The sequence below is a fragment of the Ambystoma mexicanum genome, chromosome 1q (assembly GCF_040938575.1).
Source record: "Ambystoma mexicanum isolate Mex_15411 chromosome 1q, UKY_AmexF1_1, whole genome shotgun sequence".
Taxonomy (NCBI): domain Eukaryota; kingdom Metazoa; phylum Chordata; class Amphibia; order Caudata; family Ambystomatidae; genus Ambystoma; species Ambystoma mexicanum.
In genome coordinates this window covers 455,261,605-455,284,583 of record NC_090922.1, presented here as the reverse complement: position 1 = coordinate 455,284,583, position 22,979 = coordinate 455,261,605, and the positions used below count along the sequence as shown (strand labels likewise).

The window sequence follows — 22,979 nt, the reverse complement described above, 5'->3', positions numbered from 1 at the left end:
CGATAAAAAACACATTAAGCACTCCATTCATACTCATCACATACCAATCATACCAATCCATTCAATATACCATATCCCAACAATGTATTTCAATTACACCATTAACTGCCAGTCACCCACAGTATTCTGAAACCACAATGTGAAGTTGAGCATTACACATGCTCCACGGTAGAGTTAAAAATGTGTTATAGAGAGCTAAGAGCAACCTGTTTGTGTTCCAAGGTAGGCTTACCTTCGTGAGCACTGCAAACCGTCTTTCCCAATGGGGATCCATCACAGCAATCTGGCTTTCCAAAATTGCGAACCACAACAAAACGGCATGACCCTTCGTAGCACGTGTTTATGGCTTGATATAATTATACTCCAACCTATGTGAAATGTAAATAGAATAAAGGTATCCTGAGAGCTCCAAAGCAGAGAACAGCCAGAAAGGTCAACTACATACAAGAAGCCTTGGCTGAGGGCCGAACTGATGAGAGATGGTAGGCTAATTCTGACATTGTTCCCCTGCACCTGGGTTTTGTTGCTTATGTGCTGCCAATGAGCCGAATGTCCAAGGTTGAAAGAGAGTGCCAACCAATCATGAGGGTCTAAGTAATAGTGTACCATACGTTGCTGCAGAAGTCTATTCGCTGCTGGCATTATGTTATTATTTGTATTTCACATAGATAGAGGGTGTTTAAGGCGTTCCTACCAGATAAGGGGCAGCCAATGATGATATTAACACTTATATGAACTATAGGTATATATGTTCCCTTAACCAATTCCTCCACCCAATAGGTTTTATTGTTTGCCACTTAGGATGATGTCATAGCTGACATGCATTGAGGTATAAAGCCTTTTGCATATGGAAATGCGATACGAGTATGTGAGCTACAATTATTTTGTTTGCCAGGTTTCCCTACTTTATTGAAATGATAATAAAGTAGTATTTTGCCATAGTCTTTGAGTCTGTCTGGTTATTTGGGGCTAATATAATTAATTTGGTAATCCCATTCGGCACTTGGAACGCTCTAGGTGCTATTGCACATTTTGGGAGCCGTGTGCATGGTTCAGATCCACACTTTTGATGACTTCCACCATTATCCAGAAGATTGCAGAGTTTTCTGTGGAGAGCAGAGTAAACATGCATGCGAAACGAGATGGTCAACAGGTGCCTCTTTGAAGAAATTCCTGTCTGGTCCCCATGGGGGCCCTGTGGACTGAAGACGACTGGTTGATTGCGGAAGAGTCAACGTGATATAAGTAGAACATCGGATGTGGCAAATTAAAGGGTAGGGATTGTATTATAAGAGAGAGAGAGTTTACCTCGATTCCTATCCTCAAGGAGTTAGAAGGGCACGCATTACACTGCCAGAGGGGGTATTTTTAGGGAGGATTCCAGAGGCAGGGCCGACATGAAGAATGCGTGTCACACTCCAAGAAAGGGTAAAACGGAGATGAGATACATTTACTACAGAAAGTAAAGGAAGACAATTGTAGAAATTGTTGTGTTCGTGTCAGGATTAGGGGCTGTTCGGGACTGAAGAGACGCCAGCAACTGAACAAATAGGGCAAATACTAAAATTCCCATGAGCACTTGCGGAAACTGGTAGGTCCCCGCCGTACGCGTGTGTGGCCAGCTGAGTTGGATTAGGAACGGTTTATTAAGGCCACACGGTGCACGGCAGGTGTGGCTTATTGTGGGTGTGTGCGGAGCTCCATGTCAGAGTGAATTTCCACAGCTGGCGGTGACTGGGCGGTTCGAGTTGCATGCAAGGCTGCCGCTGTGAAGTGCTGATTCATTCAGCGTCCGGGACGGCTTCCGAGCCTCCCGGACTTCAGATAAGTGCCTCATGAGTATTTTTCCCACGTGTGAATGAGTTCTGTGTACCACAGACATTTGGTTATTGAAGGGCTGGGGTGCGGAGGGGCGACAATGTACTCCACTGGTCCGGTACTGAGTCTGAATTACGGCTGCATTGTACACGAACATTGTTAGGGACTACGCCCTGGTATGCAAGGCCTTCTCGAGGACATTCAGACACCAGTCCTTATTCAACAGGCATATAGGGTTACTTTTCTGATAAGAGGAATTACTGCACTAAAGAGTTATGTCTGGCATAAGGAAATGAGTACCAGAAGTCAGTACTCATGTGTACATGTGTTTTCATGTCATTGTGATCACTATTGCTATTTGCTAGCCCAAATGGGCCATGTGTTATGTCCTTCATGAGGAGAGTTTCTCGATGGTATGTTCCATCCTGCCTGCTTTATGTAGTGTTTTATGTCAATGTGCATTGTGGTACATGTATTAAGATGTGCTGTGGTGTTCTCAAGGGAGTTACAAGTATGTCATGCTCAGGAACTAGGCAGGTTTAGTAGTATAGGGTTTTTTCCTGTTGCTTCCCTCGACCTATCCACACTAGGGTTCCCTTCAACCTCTTCCCGGTTTCCCTATAATTCCCCACCCTGTCCACAACCTCTTCCTAACCCTCTTCCCCCCCACTGGCTGCCACGTGGTGTCCTGTTCACTATACCAGGCACCTGTGCCAACCACGGTGGGAGGGTCGACTTCATTCGGCTTCTGTGGTTCGGGGGAGAGTGTCGACCGCTCCTCCCTATTTGGTTGTGTATCTTGACAGCACATTTATTTGCGGTTGTGAATATGTAAGTGTAAAGAAGGGATGTATACGAATTGTTCGAACTACAATTGTTCGAATTACAATTGACCTTTGCACAATTGACCGAATTGTTAAGGTCAATTGTTACATATATGCGGGGGGAAACCCCCTGCAACCCCCCATTATATATAAATATATATATACATATATATATATATTATCAAACCAATATATATATATATATATATATATATATATGTGCGGTCAATTGTGCAAAGGTCAATTCGGACCCTCGACTTTCGGTCAATTCGGTAATTCGAACAATTGTGTTCGAACAATTTGGGTAATACCTAAAGAAGTTGATGTGTTTGACTAGAAACATAGAATGATAGTAATATCTAGCTGTTTATCAGACCTTAAAAATGCAATTGATCAATCATAGGAGGGTAACAGTTAAGGGAAGAAATAATAAGCACAATAAGATTCTTAGATTGTCAATAACAAAACAGTAGGTTAGTGAGAATTAATAGAATTATAAACTAAGGAATAAAGAGAATATTATTGTGCAGGCTTGAAAATTGGTTGAAGAAATATTTTGGCGAAATGGGCAGTTATTGATGGTGCCTGCTCAAATTGATTGTTGTGATATAATTATTTAAAGTAATAACAGAATAAAAGGCCCGTTAATTATGGACAGTTAAAAATGATGTGTCATCATGGACAACACTTCTCTTTTACATTTATTCAAAACACTGCTGAGGTATACACCTAAGATTAGGAAATATGCTGAATGGGAAGAGGCAAGGCTGACAAAATGTTCATGCCTTGGCATCAAGAGGGTTCCCTATTAAGAACAGTATTACAACACATGACAACATATTTAATACCAGTTGAAGAATGAGAATGATGGGAGTATGAGAGGGAGTTGCAACAGCCCCGTTGGGAGCTGCACGACATACCTATAGCACCGACATGGACTGATGAGCATGAGGCAGAAGGTATAGGGAAAAGGATTGGGGGAATTATATAGACAGATCAGTATCGAAGGATCTCCACTGAGAGAAACAAGGGATTGATCGGATGACGTAATGATGGACCAGCATAGAACACTGTCCCTGGGCAGATTATATCTTGATTATGAGGAAAGGGAGAACAGCCATACCAGTTGGGGTATAATGATGTCAGATGAAGAAAGGGAAGTAAACGAGAGAGCATGAGGAGAGGGCGCATGTGCCTCTTCGATAGATCAAGACCTAGGAAAAGGGGTAACATGGTCAGATTTAGAAGAATCAAAAATAAAATCACCAGAACCTATATTATTTTCCGAACGACCACAAGGACGGTCACATAGTGTAGGGGAAATGTCCCCATCTTATGTAAGTAGAATGAGGTCATTACCAGGACGAAGACAAATGGGCAAAACTAGCCCCACCTGGAAGACCAGAAGCATGGGTGGATACAATGTATCCACCCATGTAGAACACGTCTCACACAATTTCCGTTATTAGAGAAAGGGGAAGGACAACCACAATCTATACTGTGGCCACAGATGGATAAAGATAATTTAAAATGCAAATGACCTAGTTTGACCACAGGAGCGACTACATACATTTATGACCTAGAGAGAATGACAGCGGGAATAACAACAGTGGGTGATATAAAAGGCAACTATCCTATGGGAGAGAGCTGATGACATTTGAAGACAAGCAGGATATGCGAGTGTGACAGCATAAAACATGGCACATGATCGAGCACCATTTAATAATTGCAGAGCAGATGTATGGAGGGCACTTAGGGTATCATATCGTGATACGTCAGATGTGGGTGTGATTATTACAAGGAACATGGGAGAGAGCGAAGATCCTTTTGCTTATATTCAGGAGGATAAAGAACATTGGTGTCTCGAGAGGAGGAAATCGTGAGATAAGACTGTAGCATTATTTTACCATATTTTATGTCGGGGACTGCCCGACCCAGTGCAAAGGCAGATGAAGAATCGGTAGGATAGCTCACAGGCAATGCCCTCATCTTGGAAGCAAGACGATGTGGAGCAACACTGGTTCGATCCTCGAGTCAGCGCTTAGAAACCTCTGGGTAGTAAGCGTGTTATAAATAACCCATTACATTTACAATTACAAAAGAAACAGGTAGGGATGGAAGTGTAGCCAGGGCCAGAAATACAGTTGACTATCATACATCAGTGTTGATTGTTACAAGAGAAGGATAAGAAAAAAGCTGAGAATAGGAAGCTGAGGAAGCAAAGTTAGTTCAGAAAAAAATTTCAACATTTTCCAAAGAAGGAGCAGTTTTGACAAGCGGTGAAGGAGTGGTTATACAAGAGTTACAGCCTAAACAGCCAATCAATGCAGGGTACCCAGTAGATCAGGGGGGGTATAATTTTTGGCCACGTGGTAGAGGTAATGGACCTAGAGGACGAGGAGGCAGATTTCGAAACCCTCAAAGGGGAGGAGGATTTAATGGAGGACAACCGCAGCAATGCTGGAATTGTGGGAACATTGTGGTAAAATGGGACATATGACGCATGTAGAAGTAGAGGGGGCATGAAGCAGAACTGGCAGGCTCCAAGAGGGGCGACGGCTATTTCCCACAGTATATGACAGAACTAACAGAATATTATTCCCAACATCACATGCAGTATGAGACACGTGTGCCGCGAATGCAGCAAACACAGCAGATTCTGCTTCAATCACAGTCCCACAAGGGCAACCACAGCACAAGCGGATGCAAACACAAGTGCAGACACAACAGGCGACCATACCGCAATGGAGTGTGAATACAGGAGTCCCACAAATACCTACACCTAGGATAGGGAGTGTGACAGTGGAGGGATGAAATCCTTTTACGAGTACACAGATGAATTTATATCCACAATAGGAAAGCCCACAGAGCGACCTGACATGTTCAGTACTATCAGTGACACCAGACCCCCAAGAGGAACTGAGGGTCAGGGTACGATAGGAGGCAAGAAATATTCATTTCTTGTAGACACGGAAGTGACTTGTTCCTGTGTACGAGAGGGAAAGTACCCAATGTCTGGCATTGCCATGAATGTGCAGGGATTCTCTGGGGCTATGAGCTTAGTTCCTTTTACCGACAAATTACCAATTTCAATAGGAGAACATGATTTATCTACGCCACTATTGTTTTCTCGACAGACACCGGTTAACAAATTAGGATGTGACTAAAATGACAAAACCTATCATGAAAATATTTACTGACAAAGGGATAATATGTTCTACTCCAGGGATACTGTACATGAATGTAAGAGAGTTTATAATAGCATTTACAGGCCAAATAGCATTACGAGGTGTCCCTTTAGACTCAGAAGTGTTTTTGTATGGAGTAAATATTTTGTTGACATGGCTTCCTGGATTGATAGGTAAATTGCTGAGAATACCTGACAAATTTTTGTTTAAGCCGCAAATACCTATGGATGATGAGGAAGGACAGACTATTCCCATAGAACTAGAGTAGTAAGAGAAGTAGGGTGGTTGTTCATGGGCCGGAATTTGAAGGAAGAGCATGCAGAACAGTAATAGCTCTAGATGAAGGGTGTAGACTAACAGACTTAACAGATGAGGAGTTGTTCAGAGACGAGTATTCAGTTGATGAATTAGTATTAAAAGTTGAGAATAGAGAAATAACCCAGAGAATGAGAGTAAACAAGAAGCCGTCATTTTTTAAAGAAGTTTTAGAAAAGGTGCCAAGCTTTTTATAGACAAACAGTCCATATGACGTGGGCCTATTGAGTGGGGCAGGAGCAGTCAAAATTAGCTTGAGCCAGGAGCAATTTTACCATGAGCAAAACAGTACCCCATGTCCAGAGTAGCAGATTAAGGTATATTTGAGACAATTTCTGCTTTGGTACAGCAGGGAATACTGGTACTATCAGACTCCACATGTAACCCAGCTGTGTACCCAAATAAGAAATCAATGGGGGTCAGGGGGTCATGGGGATTCAGCCAGGATCTATGTCCCCTAAACAATACTGTCAAAGCTGAGTTTCCTCTGGTTCTGAATCCAGCTACGATATAATGTAACATTCCAGCTACAGCCAAATATTTTACAGTAGTAGATTTAAAGAACACTTTCTTTTCAATTCCCCTTCATGAGGACTCCCACAATTTGCCCTCATTTTCATATAGAAATCAGCGGTGGAAACATGCAAGATTACAAAAAGGGTACTGTGAATTCCCATCAATCTTTGAAAGGGTTCTTCAGATGGGCCTAGGTAATGTACAACTCGAGAGTACAATCATTTAGTACTTAGATTAAATATTAGTGTGCAGTGAGATAGAAGAAAAATGCAGAGAAGATTCAGTCTAGCTAATGACAGTATTGGCAGAAAAAGGATACAAAGTGGACAATGAGAAATGGCAGTATTGCCAGGAAGATGTCCTTCACATAGGACAGCTAATCTCTCAAGAGTGGGGACAAGTGACACCTGTGAGAGCAGAAGCCATCATAAAAACTCTAAGGCAGTGAGGGAAATACAGCAATTTCTAGGCCTATGGAATTATTGTAGGGCCTGGGTTTTTAACTACAGCACATATATCAGACCACTTTTGAAAGGACTTAAAGAAACACAGATAGGGACAGACTATATAACATAGACAGATGAGATGGCAGAAGGATTTGTAGAGTTGAAAAAAGTGATTTGTACAGCCCCTGTGTTAGGGATTCCAGATTATACCAAAGAGTTTTATTTATTTACACATTCAAATGGAGTAGTAATGACAGCAGTTCTCATGCAGAAAACAACATTAGGACATGAACCATTGGCTTATTACAGTGGGATTTTAGACACAGTAATGAGAGTGCATTACCCTTGCGAACAAGCATTTGCTGCTGCGGCTTTTGCAATTGAAAAATCTGCAAATATTACTATGGGGTGCTCAATGACGTTATTCGTCGAGCATTCCCTATTTACTACTTTGGAGAAACCTAAAAGCATGTTGACCACACGAAGAGCGTCATGTTATGAGGTGATTATTTCAAACCCAGCAATTAAAATTGTTAGATGCAGAATAGTGAATCCAGTGCTATTCAGAGCAGAACCAGTAGGAAAGGAGGACTATGTACATGATTGCACAACCTATACTGAGTTTTATGACGATAGTCCCCACATTTAAGAAAATGCTCTAGGAGGGGGGAAATACTTTTCATTGATGGCTTTTCAAAAAGTGACCAATCGACAGGAGAAAGGCGTACGGGATTGACAGTAGTGAAATAAAAAAGGAATGGTGAATTTGAAGTAGTGACAAGTGCAAGATTGCCTTCACATTGTTCAGCACAGGCTGCAGAATTAATGGTGCTTTTTGACGCACTTCAAAGATATGAGGATGAGGAAGTAACAGTGTACGCTGACTCTGCCTATGTGACATCAACCGTACATGCAGGATTGTCATGTTAGAAAAAAAGGGGCTACCTCCGTGCAGACGGCACACCAGTGCAACATGTGCTGTTATTGGACAAGCTTATTAAGGTACTAAAGCTTCCATTGGCTATCGCCGTGGTGAAGTGCACAATCCATACTAAGAGGGCGGACATGATTACCCAAGGTTACAAAGCTGCAGGTTTGGAAGCAAAAAGAGCAGCATATTTTCCAAATATTTCCACTTTTGAAGTAGAAAGTGTTAAGCAAATGTCAGAACGTTGCATGATGATGAAAGAAGGCTTTAACATGTTATTCATTATACAGTTAATTGAGCTGCAAGGTCGAGCTCCACAGGAAGAATAGGATTTATGGAAGAGTCAGAGGTGTTCTTTATCTCCCATAGAGGCTATTTAGAGGCAAAACAGTACTGGAAAGCCAGTTATGCCTCTAGCATTATTGAGAGTTGCGCTGGATCGGCTTCACTATCCTGCGCATATAACCAGAGAAAATATTGCTGCCACAATTGCCGAAGACTGGTTTTCGTCACATTTATTAGAACACGTTGCACAGTTTATTGTGAACTGCATTGTCTGTCAGAAATTTACAGCAGGGCATACTTTGTGAACAGTGAGTGGAGCAATACGCCACCCAGTGGTCCTTTTCAGCATCTACATATAGATTATGTCGATATGTTGCAAACATGCAATGGTTACAGAAATATGCTAGTAGTAGTTTGTGCTTTTCCCGATTAATTGAGGCTGGTCCATGCATGCACCCTAAATCCACATGTGCTGCCAAGTTTCTCGTAAGTAAGGTGTTTCCTAGATGGGGTGTATGCAAAGTCCTGCAGTCTGATAATGATCTGCATTTTGTAAATGAGATGTTTGAACAGATTACTCTTCTATTAGGAATAAAGCATACATTTCCATCTTCTTATCAACCACTGGCAAATGGTATTTGTGAGCCTTTAAACAGACTCCTTAAAGAAAGAATAGCTCAAATAAAGATGAACTTGAATAAGGGATGGCTACATTGGCTACCCCTGGCTCTACATGCATTAAGAAATCAGCCAGACTCAGATCACCACCGGACTCCTTATGAGTTGTTGACTAAATGCCATATGAGAGTGCCCCTTGCTCCTCCCACTCGATTAGAAACTGATGCTGATAGTGTAGCAAAAACATTGGGAAATGAGATCCACAATTATTTGACCAATACGACTGCTAGTGTTTCCTTTATTTCCCAACAGATCAAAAATCAGAGGGAATGGTCGAAGAAAATTGAAGAAGACAGCCAAATGAACAATCCTATAGAACTGTTAAAGCCACCTAGTTTGTATCCAGGGGATCCGGTTCTTGAAAGAGTTTTGTCCGCACTTGGAATAAGCCCCGCTTTGAAGGACCGTACCTGGTAGAGGGGGTCACCCCTGTGCCATGAAGATCTGAGGAAGACAAGCTGGGCTGCATCTGGATGATGTAAAGCATTACAAAGGAGAGACCCTTACCCCTCTGGAACCCATTGACAGTGAAGAAAGAGAATAAGTTCCACAAATGCAGACTAGATCAGCTAGCAAGAGCCAACAAGAACAGATAAAATAAAGACAATTCAAACTTCTGAATGTTCCCAAGTTTAAAGCGAAACAAATAAACATTTACAGAATTATTCCTGATAGGTTAAATAGACATTTAAATATTCATTTGCCCTCATTACAAGTTCGCCGGTCCGGATATAACAGTGCTGTTAATACCGTACTGGCACTGTTTTCCAGACCGGCTAACTACAAGGTCTGTGGCCGTGTGGTGTTAAACCCACAAGGTCTGACCTGGCGGGCGTAACGCCACCAGCCACAGACGGATGCGGAAACACCGGCACCATTACCACATGGTGCCAGTGTTTCCACTTCCACATTCCCGTGGAGTCCATTTAAAGAATAACATGTGGTATCAGCACATGAAAGAGGTAGAAAGAAAACGTCAGAAGAGAGCTGTTGCGTAGGTTCTCTCATCCCTTATGCCATGAGCACAGCCAGAACATTCATAGCAAGAGAAATACCTACACATGATGCAAAGTGTCTCAGTCATCTAGCATCATGCATGACAAGCAGAATTTGAAGGAACATGGACAACCCTATGATGGATGTCAAAGAGAACAATCCCATATGAAGATGCTTATATAAAAAGAAAGAAGATGACAACAGAACTAATTAGGAAAAGCAGAATTCTCCTGTACTCATTCAGTGTTAGGACTGGAGGACAGATGAGGATTGTTGAACAAAAGAGACTGAGATTGCCACCAGTACAGGATGGGAAGAAGGAATGATGGGATGCAGTGCACACTTAGTAATGACACCACCAGTACAGATAGCGAATGATGAATGCCTTAAGGATTGGTCCAAGTATTCGAAATTATTAACATGGTTTGAAAATGAAGCAGGACCTGTGTCCATACTGCCAATGAAGAATGCAACACTGTGTTTCAGAAACAGTGGTATGACCAAAGTTGGAGAAAATAAAGGATGCAAGCAAAGAATTGATGTGCTAGGAATAAATGGAGGACCTGCTGTGCTAATGGACCACTATTGGGCCTGTGGATCCAAAGCTTATATGAAGTTACCTAAATATTGGGGACGAATATTTTCTATAGTGATAATACATATTCCTGCATTGGTGATTCCCCAAAGTGATCTCCACATCGACAACCTTCCCAAAATGGATGCACATCAAGGAAGAAGAGGTTGCTCAACCTCATCCGACGGCAGAGAGAACTATTTTTTGGCAAAATCCATAGAAGATTTTCACGACATTCTGTGAGAGAACAAATTGTTCAGTAGGACAACAGTGATATTTACAGCTATATTCATGCCAGGAATTCAAGCTGCCGTGAACACCAAGTGGTTATTAATCACCAGGTGGAAACTGATACAAAGAATTAACATGACAATAAAAGGATTTAATGCAATTGGAGAAGAATTGACGGCCATCAGAATCATGACCCTCCAGAACAGGTATGTCCTGGACTTAATTAATTACAGTGAATGGAAGGAGGCGTGTGAGCCAAGTTCGGGTCTTATTGCTGTACATACATACATACCTGCCCATGATGGAGAAAATAGAACCCTTACAGAGGCATTAACTATGCTGTCAACTCTGCATACAAAACGGTGGAAAAAGTAGATGAGTCTAGTTTTAGTGTTGCTGGGATTCTGTCTTATAAGAATAATCATAGGACAATTTTTATTTATTTCGTTTATATGCAATGCGCGTGGACAAGGCCTGTGGGCATAATAGCACAGAAAACAAAACATACAGACATAAAACAAAAGGCAGATTAGAGGGCAGGCATGAGAGTTTACTTAAAGAGGATGCTTTTTAGCTTGTGTTTGAATTTCCCAAAGCTCGGGAACACTCTAAGGTCAGGGGACGGTCGTTCCACTGTTTAGCTGCCATGTGTGGAAATGATCTCTGAGCCACTGATGCCAGTTTAGCTCTGGGAATAAGCAGGAGGTGGGAATTGTTAGATCGAAGGACTCTCCTCGCAGATAGCCATTGTAGTCTGTCTGCGAGATAGCTCAGACCTTTCCATAGAGACATCTGTATGTAATGCAGAGGGTTAGATGGGTCACGCACCTTTCCACCGGGACCCAATGAAGGACCCACCTGGCGTTTGAGATGTGATCTCATCTTTTTAGACCCTCCACCACTCTCATGGCATTGTTCTGGACAACCTGAAGGTGGGCCAGCTCACCTTTACAGGTTCCCTGGAGGAGGCTCACACAATAGTCAATGCAAGCTTTGATAATTGCCCTGGAAATGGATGCACAATTTGACCAACTGAGGAAGGGTCTGATTTGTGCCAGTAGTTTTAGGTGATAGGCGGATCTGGCGATGAGACTATTGTTGTGTGTTGTCATGGACAATTCCTGGTCCAAGACTACACCCAGGATTTTGAATTTAGCGTGGGTTGGTATAGTGCAGCCTGAGATATTGAAAGCCTTGTACTCATTCCAGAGTTTCCTTAACTGAACAGCTGTGCCTGCAATCATCAGTTTAATTTGTTGTGTATTGAGCGCAAGGCCATTATCCACCATCCATGATCTGATCTGGTTATGGATGTTATTGACCGTGAGTGTTTCCTTAGTGTAATCACTAGAGAGGGTGATGAGACACTGAGTGTCATCTGCGTAGTTTGCGTATACGGTACCCTCTTCTGTCAACATTTCAAAAAGGGGGAATGCAAGAAGATGGCAAAGAAAGCTATTGGGATGAAGATAATGATCGATGTAAATGCTGTGACTGATGAGCATACACAGACTGAAAACACCACCCGTGAGCACCTCAAAGGAAGTACCCTGGCAACCCCAGGAACAAGGTTTATTATCCCAAGGATCATAACAACTATGTGGGAAATTGGGTTTTCGATCAACCAACTGGGGAGTGTTGCCATATGACCTGGAGTGTGGATGAACATATAAAGAATGCAGGTGACCTGAGGGGGGTGACAAAGATATGGATTCCGAAGAAACCACACTGTGAAGAAAAGGTGAAGGAAATTGAAGAGGTGGTCGAGGACTCGACCAGAGGGGGGAATGTAAAGAGCCAGGTGTACACGTCATCTATAGAGCCTACCTCCTCCCCTCCATCAGACTGGAAGAACAGCAAGAAAGCAGTGTGCATGACACCTAGTATCATTCCAATATCATATCGAAGGTATGAGAGATGTTATGCGCTCATACAACCGTACCGAATGTACCCTTGAACTGAAATGGTAGACATGAGTCTGCAGACACAACTGGACATAGAAGAACTAAAAGTGAAGTCAGACAGAAGAGAAGTGACATCACAAAGAGAGATGTTACATAGAGGCACTGAATCTGATGAATAGATGTCCAAAGAACGAAGGATGTAACTGAAGCAACGGAGTAAACATACATGCAAATATGAAGAAAATCATATACATGAAGAAGTAAGTGATAAAACATTTAGCAAATGTATATACGCAGAAAGTAGATAAGACAATATAGAAGCCTGCTAAAGTAGGAATTATAACAGGAGTAAAGCAGTCATGTTAAGAAAATGGACGTTGGCATTGTATAATAGTAAGCAAGAAATCTTGAGGAGAGAGTCCAAGGCTGCAGAGCTGACAGGCGCTGACATACAGCTTAATGCAAGAAGAAAAAGGGTATTTGCTTGGTTTGGAATCAAGGATGCCACAGCAAGTAGCAATTGCTTGGAACAAAAGGAGTGGAAGAGGATAATCCATGTACATAAGACATATTTATCTCAGATTAAGTAAAGGAGTGAATAATTATAAGTGCCAAGTATTGAACAATTAAAGATGCAATAAGTGCTTGCAAGAAGGAGCAACCAAGTCTCCGGAGGCCAAGAGTAGTAATAGCACCCAATATAATTGAATTAATTAGCACTAAATAGAAGGGCAGAATGGGCAAAATCATGATCTCTTCACACATGGTGTAAGACTAGAAAACAGGGCCTATTAATGAAGCTCCAGATGAAGTCCTTCAAAGTCCTTAAGAAGAGAACAGCCAGCATGGTCAACTACAAACAAGAAGCCTTGGCGTAGGGCCTAACTGATGAGAGGTGGTATGCTAATTAGCTAAGAAAGGCAGTTGTCTGACGTTGTTCCCCTACACCTGGGTTTCGCTGCTTACGCGCTACTAACAAGCCGAATGTCTAAGGTTGGAAGAGAGTGCCAACCAATCATGAGGGTCTAAGTAATAGTGTACCATACATTGTTGCAGAAGCCTATCCGCTGCTGGCATTATGTTATTATCTGTATTTCACCTAGTTAGAGGGTGTTTAAGGTATGCCTATCAGATAAGGGGCAGCCAATAATGATACTAACACTTATATGAACTATAGGTATATATGTTCCCTTAACCAATCCCTCTACATGATAGGTTTTATTGTTTGCCACATAGGATGATGTCATAGCTGACGTACATCGAGATACAAAGCCTTTTGTGTAATGGAAATGCGATCAGAGTGTGTGATTTGTTTGTTTGCCAGGCTTCCCTACTTTATTGAACTAATAATAAAGTCATTTTTTTCCAATATTCTTTGAGTCTGTCTGGTTATTTGTGCCTGAGAGCATTTATTTGGTAATCCCATTCTGCACTTGTAACGCTCCAGGTGTTATTGCACACTCTGGGCCTTGAATGTTGGATATTGTTTGAGAACAATTTTACAAAGATCTTGACAACCACCCCCAATTATATTTGGGGAAATATTTGAACTATTATTTCAAATTGAATAGGAGACTAAATCTTTCTACAAACCACAGCCACCACTTTTGGGAATAACTCGGAGACAGTAACATTCCTAACTAATCCAAAACAAAATCAGTCTAAGGTTTGACAACCACAGATGGGAAAATGCTCAGCGAAAGATGATGGACAACCCTGGTCTGTTGGTGTACATGTAAAATTATCCATGGATAACCATAGTGCGGCCTGAAGAGGTTGTAGTGCCATGAATAACTATGGACATGAACATGTGAATGGCCGAGAAATGTTGTTTACCCCTTGATCATTTTACCAGTACATTGTCCAAATGTTTAACTTGCTCTCATTTCACAGTGATTACGCTAATAAAATTATTTAGATTAAGTAGAAATTCAGAGGTTGTTGGTAAAGGGGGATCATTGGGGTTGGTCTGAAATTAATTTGCATTTTACAAGGGTGGGGTTTCATATTGGGGGTTCCTTTGAGGGTTTGCTGAAACACAATAACTAACAGAAATGCTAATTTTCCTTCCAAACATTAACACCCCTAAGACTTGATAATATGTACACAACAAAGACGAAAAAAAGATGTATGCTCATAGATCATATTGACCATGTACGACAGTGGACTTCCCCGGCACAGCAACCTTATATATCCAATGTTTAAGGCCTGTGGTACTGCACCCCTGTACACTCAGTTCCGGTGTCACCACAACATTGCACAGTGCCCTGCTACATAGATTAAAATGGTGGCATAGCCATGCATATCAGAATAGCCACCTTGCTAAAACTGTGTCTGTGTTTAGCCATGCATCCGGAAGCAGCCTTATCCTTTTACAAAATAATAAGAATACAAATAAATGCAGCTCATATATATAAATCACGGCACTACACAGGAAAGACTAAAGACGCTCATGCAGACTCTAGCTCCAGCTCACACAGTCGCCATGGCTTCTCCAAATTGGCTGATCCTATGCACTCAGACTTTGCTTTGCTCTTTTTTCAGGGAGATTGCATGCTTCTCCTCTATGTTGCAGGTTTCCCTCTTTGTCTTTATCAGCTATCCTAACCTGGGTTGGATGCAGGGCTGAGTTGCCAGGTTTTTGTGAGTAACAAATATTTATCAGTGTTTGGCCATGCATCATGGGGCAACCTCTCCCTTAACAAACAATAAGTAGATTAATCTGTGAATATGGCACATCAGTGTAGGAAATATCAATGCACTGCAAAAGCTTGTGAAAAACAGTACATATTCATAAACTCGTGTTTCACCTCAACAAACGCGACACAAGTGCAGTGTGGCTGCAGCTACTTTACTTGTGCTAGACTGCACAGTGTCACCTATATATATGCCTTGGCTCAACATGAGATGGGATAATTACAGACATACCCCCTGCCACGTGAACACCTCTCTCCAGTTGTCTCTCATTTCTGTGCTATGCCCCATAGAATAGAGTTGAATCCCAAAATAAATTTGGTCCAATTGTACACATAGCTCCTCTACCTTTTCCTTCTCATGCTTTCCTGAGCCTCTTATCAATTTTCTGCCCTCATCCCAAATGTCTCCACGGTGCTGGTTCTCCCTACCATGACTGCATGTTCTATCTTACTCCTCCTTTGCGTCCCTGACACAGCACTTAAATGCTGTGTCAGGAGGCGCTAGGCTAATGCAAGATAGCATAGCATAGCAAGATAGCATCTATCACTTTGTCGACTCTATTACTGTATGTATCCTGTATATTTTATATGTATATTGTATATTGAATTTGTATATTGTTTCTGTATATTTTACCCTCTGTACCTCCAAACGGTATTTGTTTTACATAACGACGTGTTGTAACTAAGCTTCAAACATTCTTGTAACCGCTGCGCCCAGCTACCTGAGGGTTTGGTGCGCATTACCAAATAAACAAACAAACAAACATAACATTAACCATCTGTGGTAATGGACTGCTGTAGGCACTTGATTGTGCCAGATTGCATAGCACCACACATGAATGGCCTACTGGACTGCAGCCTTTAACATCCATTGTTTAAAGCCTGTGAAAATGCAGTCCTGTCCACCAAGTGCTGGTGTCAGGCTCCACAGTATTGCTCAATTCCATGATTGTTGATTAAAACATTGGTATACCCTCACGCATAAGAATGGCTGTTCACCAAATATTTGTCAGTATTTTGCCATAGATCACGGAGCAGCCTGCTCCCCTTACAAAATAATTTAAATACATGTAAATGCTGCAAAAAAGTACAACAAATATCAATGCGCTAGGCAGGGTAGGCTAAAGTATGATATGGTATGGCATTTATAACGCGCCTCTACACAAGCTATGACAAACAACGGTCTAGAACTTTAGCTCAAACCTACGTGGTAGCTTGGCCTTTTACAGAATGGCTGCTCCTATGCACTCAGAAACCATTTTGCTAAATCAGTTTTCAGGGAATTGCAAGGTTCTTCTTCGTATTGCATAGCTCCACCTTTAACTGTAATTGCTGTGTTAGCATGGCACAGTGTGAGGGCAGTATTGCATTGTTGCTATGGTCACAAGAAATATTTGTCAGCTTTTAGCGACGCATTTTTTGTGCCAGACTGCACACCACCACCTATTAGCAACGTGTAGACATGCAAACAAAAACATGTGTGTATAGGGTTAATTCAGCACGTTTCTTCCCTTCGAAAAGAGGTTCGCTAGCGTCACAGTGAAAAAAATCAGCACTGCACAAGACAGCATGAAAACAGCCTTTCCACCCGTTTAGAGCAAAAGGTCAGCTCCTTTAAAACAGTAAAAATTCATTGGAAAAAGAAATCAATGAACTATGCAAGGTGGACTAAGCATCTCTCGCAGGAAGTATTCTACAACACCATCCCCTCCAACGTACACAGTAGACTAGCCTTTTACAAAATGGCTGATCCTATGCATTCTGAAGCTTTTTTGCTAATATTTTAGGGAGTTGCCGGCTTCTTTTTTCCACCGCCTGCCTCTTCAACTTTATGAGATGGCTTTAGGATGGGATACAGGGAGGGCAATGTTGCATTGATTATTTGGTCACAAAAGTATTTGTCACTATTTAGTCATCCATCGCTTGTGCCAGACTGCACAGTGCTACCTATGAACCACATGTGGTACTGCACTGTGCTGGCAGAATGGAAATAAAACATTTAAAAGCTGAATTAAAACATAAATCAACTAATCTCTCTGCAACTTATACAGTTCTACTAGCAACACAAAGGTTGAAATAATCACTGATGGCAAAGCAATCATTTTAAAGCAACATTCAGCATCTTTACAAACAAAAACATGTAAATGTAGTGCATGGGTGGGAAAAATATCAATACACTAGGTGTTGCAAGCACTTCCTCTTTAACTTTATAAGATGGCTTTAGGATGGGATTTAGGGAGAGCAATCTTCCATCTTTATGTGGTCCCAAAAATATTGTGCCAAACTCGACAGCACCACCTGTTAACCGCATGTGTAACTGGATTGTAAAAGCTGCATGGGAAGGGAAAATGCACTTAAATGTATCATGCAACAAATCAACATCCATTCCCAACGCCAACAGCTATATTAGCAGCATAAAAGTGAAAATAAAATCACTATATCAGGCAGCATGAAAACAAAGCGCAAGCCTTTTGAACAAGGTTCAGCAAACCTCTCAACAGCTTCCCACTGGCCCTTGAAAAATGGTTTCTGCTGTGACACAGCTGTGGGAAGGATGAACTGGTCAAGCATGATCAAGCAGCAAACTGACACAAGAGCCCCCCTCTTTATGCTCATTATCTCTCCAGGAAGACCTAAAATTAAAGGGTTGTACATCTAGTGACGCACTACCAATTAGGTCAGACAAGCAGTCCATTGCCATAGTGACTCAAATGCCTTAAGCCAGGAGTCTGTAACATGCGCCTCTGCAGATGTTTTGTACTACAGCTCCCATGATCCCTCACCATTGACTATGCTGGCTAGGGGTGACAGGAGTTTTAGTCCAAAACTTCTAAAGAACCATAGCTTTCGGACCTCTGCTTTAAGTGAAGGGCGTCTCCTGGTGTTACCCGTCCGCTCCTGTCATGCCTACCGAATACTACGACCCCTCAATATTGTGGCAGGTGCTTTTCTGGTGATTCGGCAAAGTCATCTTTATGTCGACATACAGCAATCAGCATTATAAGAGAAAAAATGCATTAGCTAAACAAGCTCAATGTATGAGTGAAAGAACATGTTAGTAAAGTTCTGTCCTTGAGGGGCGATGGGAACAGTAGTTTCCAAAAAAAAAGACATGCTCTAAATCGCTTAGTTTCACTCTTGATTTAAGGAACTCAGTCTTATTTGTTGTGCCCAACTACGCACTCAATCTCCTGAATGCTGTTTTTCATACCCCTTCCAGTCTGGTGGTAGAACCAAGCAGATTTGACCACATTACTCCTCTCCTGATGCTGTTGCTTTGACTCTGACTACTGGCAGAGCACCAATTTAACATTTCAAGCTTTGTTCATAAACGTGTGCAGCACACAGGTACGCCCCGAGATGTGAACGACAAGTTGGACATTTCTGGAGTGACTTTGGGCCTCAGGAGTTGCAACCTACTTTGACGTGTTTCTTCATGTTTCAAGAAAGTCAGATTGTCCTCTTGCTCTTTCTCTGGATCTGCCATGAGCATTTGGGATCAGCTGTCTCCCTCGCTTTGCACTATTCCAAGTTTTTGTATGCTTTGGAAGGAGCTCACGGTCTGGCTGCAGTATTGTTTCTTCACTGTTTTGACGTTTTTGTGATGACATTGTCTTTTGTGTTGTTGTGATGTCTCCTGGGAAGGATTGTATCCATGGCATTGTGTTGTATTTTATGTCGTGTTTCATGCAGTGCTCAAACACATCTCATGCATAGTTTGTGCTTTAAACAAATTATGAGTACATCAATATTTAGATAAAGGGGTGAGTGTAAATATTGACTAGCATTTTGTGGAGAGGGAGAATAATCTTGACTTGTGACTATTCGAGATGCCTACAGAATGCCAGCAGACCAGCCTATGTCTAATTCGACCTCTACATGTATCGGAGCTTTGCTTCAGAGATAGAGTTATTGTGGTACAACACTAGTATATGAAGTGCATGTCAAGGTGCCTGTTATCAAATGGGTCCTTTCTGCTTTTAGCAATTGGAGTCCATTAACTCCTAAGCTCTAGGTGCTGGATATTATTTCCAGAAACATCGAAGAAATAGGTTACCACTGCCGCAACCTCCCACAGACAATTAACATCCACACCATCAGAGAAGACAGTTCCAATCTCATCCTGGAACAGTGGTAAATGCCACATCCACGGTCAAAACGGGCAGATATGTAGACAAGTGTTATCACAATAAGGACAGTGTCTTTTTCATCCCTCGGTTTCCTTTGTTGAACTCAAAAAATCCCAAACCACTTATTTGAAAATGCTCTCTGCTCGTTCCGTCTTGCCAAATCTTTCTGATGGAAGTATTATCCTTCTTCTATTTTTCAAATTTCACAATACAAAGTAGACCAATCAACCATACTGTGCTCCTTCCCTGACCTATCCCGGGACCACTGAACAGGCTAAACACTTTCGCCCAAAATGTCAAGAGAAAAACTCCTCAACCTGGTGAAAAAGAGCAACAAGGCAAGCTCCCCAGTGGACCCCTGCCCACCGGACATCTATAAATCAATCCTCAACTAGAGTACACTATCGGAATGCTACCTAAACCTCTCCAGCCTAATACTCTCAACAGGGAGAGTACCACAAGCTTTTAAATCTGCCTACATCAAACCACTCTTCAAGGACACAACAGGCAATGTGGAAAACCTCTCAAACTACAGACCAATCTCAAACATTCCCTACCTGGCAAAACTATTAGAGACCTATGTCTACAAACAAACACTGGAACACGTAGAAAATCACCAACTATTGGACCAGGCACAAGTCAGCTTCAAACCCATGAGAGAGACAGAGACAGCACTACTCTTTATATAGGATGACCTAAAGACCAACGCAGACTCCAACACAAACTCAGCACTGATACTACTCGACCTCTGTGCAGCATTCGACACAGTCAGCCATAACATCCTTATCAAGAGACTGGCATATATAGGGATCACCGACACAGCGCTACTCTGGATTAAAACTTTCTTGCCTGAAAGAACAGAAACAGTATGGATAAAACCTTTCAAATCCGCACTGCAGGACACCACATGTGGAGTACCACAAGGATCCTCGTTATCCTCCCCGCTCGAGCTCTTCGCTCCTCTACCTCTAACTCCCTCAGGGTCAGTCGTTTTTCGAAGAAACGACCTGTGGGTAGATCCCTGCGTTTTTTCAAAGAAACGAGCTGGGGGTAGATCTCTGTCTTCGGCTGAGGCCTCCCTCTGGAACAGCCTCCCTGCCACTCTAAAACTTAAGGAGAACCGTCTCTGGTTCCGGAAGCACCTCAAGACCTTCCTCTTTTCTTCTGCCTTTGCTCCCCCTCTCCCCTGCTGATATTTTCTCTCTTGGCACCGTGCACCTGGCCACCCTCTGTCCTCCGGGCCCAGGTACCTGCTCACCCTGCCACCCTCCCGCACTGCCTCTGGGCCACCCCTTGCTCTGGGGTTTGTATCTGCACCCATACAGCACCCCCCCTTTTTCTTCCTGCACTTATCAGACCTAGCCTGTCTGATGCTTTAAACCTAGCACTTGCAAATTGTTGGATGCACTACCACTGTTTGTTGCCTTTATCATTTATCTGTTTCTCCTCTGCTTCGCACTTTCCACTTCTCCCACCTTCCATGCACTTTTCCCCTCCCCCTCTTCCATGCACTTGCGCGTTCTCAATGTCACTGGGCCTAGTAAGATCGCTGTTTTGTTACCCCTTGTTCCCCTCCCTTACCTTGTCGCGCTCTGAAACACTTGTGTACGAGAGCGCAATAGAAATAAAATGTCAATATCAATATCAATATCCACGCTCCTCTTCAATAATATGATACCACTAATCAACTTCATCAGAAGACACGGCTTAACTTACTACAACTATGCAGATGACACTCTACCAATGGATGAACACTAACAACCTCAAAATCAACCCTGGCCAGATGGAAATCATGCTTGCATGCAACAATCACGGAAGAAACCAACACACCCCATATCCCACAGAACAAGGAACAACACCCACACCATCCAAAGTTGTCAAAAACCTTGGAATCCTACTGGGCAATGAGCTAACCCTAGAACCAAAAGTAAATGCGATAATTAAGAAACGCTTCTTCTATTTGTAAAAAAAATCAACAAAAAGAAATCTACCATTCCTCTCCTTCATGCACAGAACACTGGCCATCATCTCCCTCATCAACTGCTGGACAGACTACGCCAACAGCTTATACCTCGGAATGTCGGATTACTTTCTGAAGAAACTGCAACATATACACCACCCAGCTGCCAGGCTTCTCCTCAAACTCTCATGAATTAACCACATCACTCTGGCGCTAAGGATGCTACATTGGCTCCCTGTCAAAAAACAAATTACCTTCAAAATAATGTGCCTAACACACAGAGCAATCCACGGCCTAGGAGCAGAATTCATACAAATGAAAATCGCCATCTACTAGCCGACTAGAGCACTCAAATCCAGCGACAACATCCGCCTAGAACAAAAGCCATATTCAAGGAAAAAACTTGGTGGATCAGCATTTTCTTGCTTAGCTGTAAAAAATGTTGGAACTCCCTCCCCAGAGAAACACGAATTATGAAGGACCATCTAAAATTCAGAAAACTCCCAAAAAACTGGCTCTTCAACTCAGAATAGGAGGAAAACAAATGAAGAACACCCATGCACCATGAAATGGACATACAACTGAAAAGGACTGTGGAGTAGACCAGACAAGAGTGGACTGCAGGGAAGTGGAGAGGTGTCTGAATGGGAGGGAGACCCAGGTGTACTCATCACCATAAGAGTCAAATCAGTGGTTGAAGTGTATGAAAAGAAGTAGTGGAGCTATGTTCCCTGCCAGTCTGCCCCACTCTCCACAAACCCCATCCCTGCGCCCCCTCCCACACACAGTCCAAACCCCCAAACAAACACACCTATGATTTAATGGAACGTTCAGTGCAGTGCACTGAAGTGCAAGATTCAACTTCTTCCTACACTTTTATTTTAAAACCAAACCGTTCCGGAGTGGTTTCTTTTTAAAATAAAAGTATAGGAACAGTGAAACTGAAAAATAAAAAGTATACGAGCACCACTCCCGACCGCTCCTGCCCACTTCCACCTCTGGGTCAAATGGGAAAAAGGGGAGGAAGGTGGATCTGACTTAATTGGAGCACAGATATAGGGCCTCGATGAAAAAGTGGAGAGAGAGTTGTCCAAATCCTGGAACTGATGGAACACAGGGCACAGGGAGCACCCTGTAGGAGAAGCATGTGGGGGTGGTGGTTGCTGCACAGCAGGATGTGCTACGGGCGAAGAGATATGGGCCACAATTGGTCTGAACATTGGGGGTAGAGAAGGCACAGTAACTGCATAGCCCTGTTGAGGACCCACACTTCTGCACACTACATATATGAGTGGTAGTATTAGCTCACCAGATTGAACAACAGGGGACAGGATATGGGCCACAGCCAATCAATACTGAGGGGGTAGGATAGGGTATTGCCACTAACCAACCCTACTAAAAAATAAAACTCATGCTTCTGCATACACCATTCAAAAATCTGAACGAAACACAACCATACCCCTGCAGCACAGCAAACAGCACGCACTTCA

General features: G+C 42.5%; 1 protein-coding gene across 2 annotated transcripts in view; it reads left to right on the top strand.

Annotated features, from left to right (window-relative positions):
• Positions 1 to 22,979, top strand: part of LOC138528594 (myelin-associated glycoprotein-like) — an 889,265-nt gene that overhangs the window by 251,534 nt on the left and 614,752 nt on the right. The gene's annotated exons all lie outside the window — the stretch shown is intronic.